The sequence below is a fragment of the Chanos chanos genome, chromosome 4 (genome assembly GCF_902362185.1).
Source record: "Chanos chanos chromosome 4, fChaCha1.1, whole genome shotgun sequence".
Lineage (NCBI taxonomy): Eukaryota > Metazoa > Chordata > Actinopteri > Gonorynchiformes > Chanidae > Chanos > Chanos chanos.
The window spans coordinates 45,397,045-45,403,044 of NC_044498.1; positions in this window are offsets into that span (position 1 = coordinate 45,397,045).

Here is a 6,000-nt window from a genome sequence, read left to right on the forward strand (position 1 = left end):
ACTAAGACCTACAATGTAGGGCCCACAGGAGAAAGGAGATGTGTTTGAGAGTGTGCTTGTGTCCATGCAGAAATCACGGAGAGATGCCCACAGCAGAAAATTGACAGTCACCATGGGAGACAAGAAGACGGGAGAATCACATGAGGAATAAGCGTCCTAGTTCAAATACAGAACGTTCAGATCATAGAAACATCAACACACGCAAACATGTTTTGGAGTATCTAGTACCTAGGGTTACATCAGTGCGATAAAACCACAGAAAGTATATTAACACTGAGTAGGACTAGACATAATGACATGGTCCCCATGTTAACAAAACAACAGTAATTCTTGTGAGACCAGAGAACTAAAAAGAGTAACTAAAAAAATAGAAATACTGAGAGAGAGGAAGACAGATAAACTCTGACAGCTTAGAATCAAGCATGAACCTGTGGATGAATCTTTCATGTGCTCTACTCTCAGTTTGTCAGAATGATCTGCCGCTGAAACAAATCAAAGGACTTTGGGGCTTCCTGACAGCACATACCAGCTTTGCCTATCATGGCGGCATCGTCATGGCTTCAGTTTCTCATGGCAACCACCACCCAACCATGTGACCTCACCTGCTGTGCTGATGGTCTGTCTGCTGTGTCTCTTGAGGAAAAGGAGCATGCGATGCAGCAACCGCAGGCTGTGCACGAGAGAAGGAGGCGGCGACCAGGGCAGCACCTGGTGATGGCTTCACTGGAGCAGTGGAAACATTGGAAAAGGGGAAAAGGGTGAACGGAGCATTAGTTTCAGCTGCAAGAGAGGGTGTTGAAGAGGCAAGGGGAGAGGAGTTAAGCAAAGAGGGAAGGTTGAGTGTGAGGTCATCTCTAAAGGCCCGACCCGCCGTGTCAACGCTGCCGGATTCCGAGAGAGACTGTTGGGCCGAGGGCTGTTTGAAGCCGTCTGAAGACAATCCATCAACCTGAGGAGGAACTGAAGCTACAGGGCGTGTTTCATCGACTGCGTCTGATGTTTCCTCAGGCTGAGGAACCCTCTCTGCATCCGTCCAATCTTCCATAGAATCAGCAGGAAGGAGACTTCTGTAAGGTGTGTGTTTTGGGACAGTTGTAAGGCCAGAGTGTTTTTCAACACATTTGGGTGTGAAAATATCTGAGATAACCAAGTCCTGAGAGATAGTAGAAGTTAATTCTGAATCACATACACTAGGTTCATTATGAATATATGCCTCATCTATATGTGTGGCTGTGCTGAAGTTATGAGATGGACTGGTGTCACAGTCGGTCTTAACAAGTACTTCCTCAGAATTTGATGTAAATTTGTGTGATGGATCGTTTCTTGACGCAAGGCATGGCAAGGGTTCACAATTTAGCAAAGCTTCTTCTGATTGGGCATCGGTTGACATGGCTTTCTGCATTCCATCAGAGTTTGGTGAAACCTTTTGTAAGAGTTCAGATGTGTTGTCGGATTCTGGCAGGGTTTCTGATACAGCCTCACATTCTGACATCATTACCCGAGATGGTCCAACGTTTAGCATATCTTCTGAAGAGGAGACAGAGTCTGGCACGACTTCCTGAGAGCGCTCATAAATCGGTGTAACTTTTTGCAAGGGGTGGTACTGTGATATGGGTTCCTGAGAAAGCTGTGAGGACTGGGAGGGGGAGACTTGTTGGGATCCGCAGGTGAGGTAGTGCTCTGATTCAGCACTCACATAAAAGCTTTGAAAGAGGAGGCTGCCAGGGGACAGTGCTGAATTTGGCTTTACCGCAGCCTCCTCCGCTGCACCAGCAGAGCTGATATTAGCACTTGTGACCCAGGGGTCCCTCGGAAACAAAGTGCTTTTATCTCGGTTTATCACATGATTCATCTCAGACTCTACGTCCTCACAGAAACTGTTGGGTAAAGTGTCCTCACAACGCATTCTGCTGAGTACCTGCATTGGCTCAGTTGTCGGTACACTAAGTTTCTGCTGCTCCAGCTCATCCCTGCTATGTAACTCCTTTGAAACACCTGGGGAGGACGTCATGATGCAAATCAAGGAGCCATTCAGAGAGCTGTCTCCTTCGAGTGTAACATCATCGGAGTCACTTTTGTCTTCCGGTACGCTTTTAGGCTCACTCTGCAATACATTTTCTACAGGTTCAGTAGACATATCTGGTTCTTCCTTCTCCATACCTAACTGACCAAACTCAGGAATCAAACCAAAATCAGTTACAGATGTGGAGGGACTCTCTGTCATGGGAAGATCTGTTGCAGTATGAACAGACAAGGGAGAATCCAAGTCACTCCTACCCTCATTGATGGATTCTTTTCCATGTCCCATCTTTTCCTTAGTGCCCGGGTCTTGGTTGAGGTTACTCAGAGCCACTTGTGAGGACATTGTGGACAGACAGTTAGGCTCTTGGCTCGGAAAGTCTGTTGTGATGATGGAAGGTTCCAGAGTGTCATCTGAGCCAAGTTCTCTGCAGAAGGAATCACGTGACTTGACTACTTCAGTGGACGCTAATTTTTCTGTATCCTTGCTAATAGGATGATTGAGCATGTTTATTGGCAGGTCTATGACTCCTTCTTGATATGCTGACCCATCCACTAATGCAGAGAAAACATCAGATTGATTAACACCATCTGACCGAAGGTCAAACGCTTTGGGCCTCCCACAGGCCTCAGGTAATGATCCACATGACTGACCAAAGTAAGAGGATGGAATGCAAGATTTAGTCAATTCATCCTCAGCTTCTAATGATGAAGTGGGTACTAGAGATAAAATATCAAGGTGTGTTTCAGTAAGGCACATATCTGAAGAGCTCTCCAAGGTCTTGGGCTCCAAACTAGTTTTAACCTCACAAGGGGAGAGATTAGTCAGGGCAGGAAAAGGAGAAGCTAGTTCATGCAACTCATAGAACTCCAGACTGGAATTCTGAGGTAAGGAAAGTTCTGACTGGTTTGACAGTGGAACTTCATGCACAGCAGAATCATAAATGTCAGTTATGTTAGTGTTAGTGCTCTTGTAAAAGGATTTGCTTCCTGAACACTGAGGTTGTGAGCCTGCAGGCATGTCTTCTGAATTCCCCATAGTCGTAGTACGTGCCAAGATAGTGTTTCCAAGTTCTGTAGGATTTAAAATGCAATCAAGTGAACTGTCAGCTGTGCTGGATCCAGTCAGTGTATTGACAAAGCATGAAGACACATGACTAGCTGACTCTCCCTGGGAAAGATGGGGCATGTGTAATGATCTGGTCTGAGTCTTCAGTACTTCTGGGGACTTCAATCTGTCACCGACAAATGCTTCAAATTCATCCACGACTGCCACTCCTGGGGACTGTTCTGTGAAAGGACCACCTCTGTCTACCCGCTGTATAATCTCCACTTTGTTTTCTTTGACACGGCAGTTTTGGTGATGGGAGGAGAGATTTGGCCCTGAGCAAAGGGTTTCTTGGTGGCAGAGTGCAGGGCTAGAGACAGAAGGCAAAGCAGGTAATGTAGTGGTTAAAGCAGCAACAGAATGGAGCTCCTGGAAGAAAGGATTCTGCTTAAGCAGAGAGAGAAAAGGGTTAGAGGAAGAGAGGGGTGGGGGACTGAAAGGGTTAGTGTGTCTGGGCAGTATTCCCTGTGGGGAATCAGTAGGGACGGGCGGTAGAAGGGGAAAAGATGTGTCTGAGCTGAGATCTGCCAGAGGAGACGCCAGCAGGCTGTGAAAGCAAAGTCACATACAGTGTGCACCATTAGTGACCATCTCTGCACTAAACCTTTTAGTGGCTATGCACAGTTCATAATTGTCCAACTGTGACCCCAACCACTGAGATAATCCCACATACCAAAAAAGCTTTCAAACGCATATTATATTATTTTATGTGATGTGTATGGTGATTACTTCAATTTCATTTTTTTAAAAAAAAAAAAGCCTGCCTATCAGAGGTGAAGATTAGTGCTAGTTAGAGAAAAAAAATTATTCAGATGATAAAATGTTATAAATCCTGTAGATTGTAATAAATTCTTATCATACTTTCTGTGAAGAGATTAACAAACTCCTGTTGTTCTAAGTATATGGTCTGTCTCAGTGGTCTCCTTCCCAGAACCAGAGCTTTGCTCTTTATCGCAGTGACTTTCCAGAAGTGATGTTTCCCTCTCAGAGAAGTGTGAAAGAAGTGTGTTGATTAAGAGGAGCACATCACACAACAAGAGTGCATCTAAATTAAAGCATCAGATTATTGTATACATATAAAATAGAGAGACAGCTCAAATGTAACAAGGACAGCAGAATAGTGATCAGTCAGGAATAAACATCCACCAGGACACCAGGAGGAAAGTGGAGGCCCTCCCTTATAATAATAATAATAATAATAATAATAATAATAATAATAATAATAATAATAAAGTTTATTTAGAGCCCAGTATCACTATTTATAGTCTCAAAGGGCTTTACATGTCTATAACAAAGTCAAATCAAAATTATATTATGCATAAGTTCGAAAGCACACTGATTGATATCAATCAATCAGTGTTCCCTTGTACTGGTTCATATAGAAATAAGAAGGAAATATACCTATAGTTTTATAGTGTAATGCTGTGTTTCTCAACTCCAGTCAAAGGGACCCACTAGAGTGAACAGTTTGGGTTCATGCCTAGCACCAGTTTGTCATGATAAATCAGCCAGTGGCTTTAGTAATAATCAGTAGATCAGTTTGAATCAGGTGTGATTGAGTTTGGACAGAACAAAAACGTGCTGCTCTTTGCGTCACCAAGGCTGGAGTTGACAAACACCAATGCAATGCAGAGCAACAGTGAGACAAAGCTATGACTCAGTCAAATCAGCCATATTTATCTACAGCCCAGCCAATTATTTAAAGCACCATGCACAAAGAGATTTTAACTGAGCACACGTATAAAAAGCCACGTGTCCATTTTTTGAGTGTATGTGCTATTGTCAGAGACACAGGTTTAGGGTTTTGCATTGCAGATTGGGGCTGGAGAATACCATTGAGACCACCTGAGCATTTCAGAGAAAAGGAGAAAAACAAAGCGTTGAATGCAGTCTCCAGTAGCGCCTTCTGAAGGACAAACAAATAGGCTATTCCATGTCCTGAAGGAAATATTTTGTGGCACGTTCTGAATGTGTAAATGTTTTCCTACCTGTCTACCACCTGCTAAATACAGGTGCTATAGCACTAAAAACAAGAGTGCACATTTCTAAAGGAGCAACAAAAGCTGAAAAAACATTTCCTAATCTTAATCAGTTATATATTTGTCATACATGTAACATGTAAAACATTTGCCACGCAAATGTATTCTAAGAGCTGTGGAAACTAGTGAACACTCAAATAAGGACTTGTAAGAACTCAATCACAGCTTTCAAAAACCCTTCACAACAGATTATGTGCAGAAAAATGTGTGTTAAAGAGTGAGTTTACCCAAACAGACAAACCACCACAGAACCTTGAATGACACACATGGTCACTGGTGTGGTTGTGGTTCAAGTTCCAGTGAGTATGTATGTGGTCTGCTTTCACTTCTCTTTTTCAAAAAAAAAAAAAAAAAAATTCACACCCCCATCATAATGATACCCATGCCAGAACAGCATCACAGATGCTCACATAATGAATTCTCATTACTCACTACAATGACTCAGGCAGAAAATATTTACCACACAATGAGCAAAGTACACACCTAATACAGAAAGGAGAGGAGATGGAAAATACAGTATTAAACTACAGTTTAGGAAAGTAGATTGTAACTGTCCGCAGTGCATGAACGGAACATACGTGCAGGACAAGAAAAACAGAGAGAGAGGAAAGCATGAGAGGCCATAACACATGTAAGTTAAGGTCTCCAGGGCAACGCCCCTCTCTGCAATGCAGATGTTAAAACTAGAGCCATAGCAGCAACTCACAGAGTTCCCACAAATTGTAATCATAAACAGACAGTGTGGAACAAAAAGAGAAATGGGTTCAAGTATGTGAATGTCTGTGCGGGCCTTGTGAGTGAGTGTGTGTGTGTGTGTGTGTGTGTGTGTGTGTG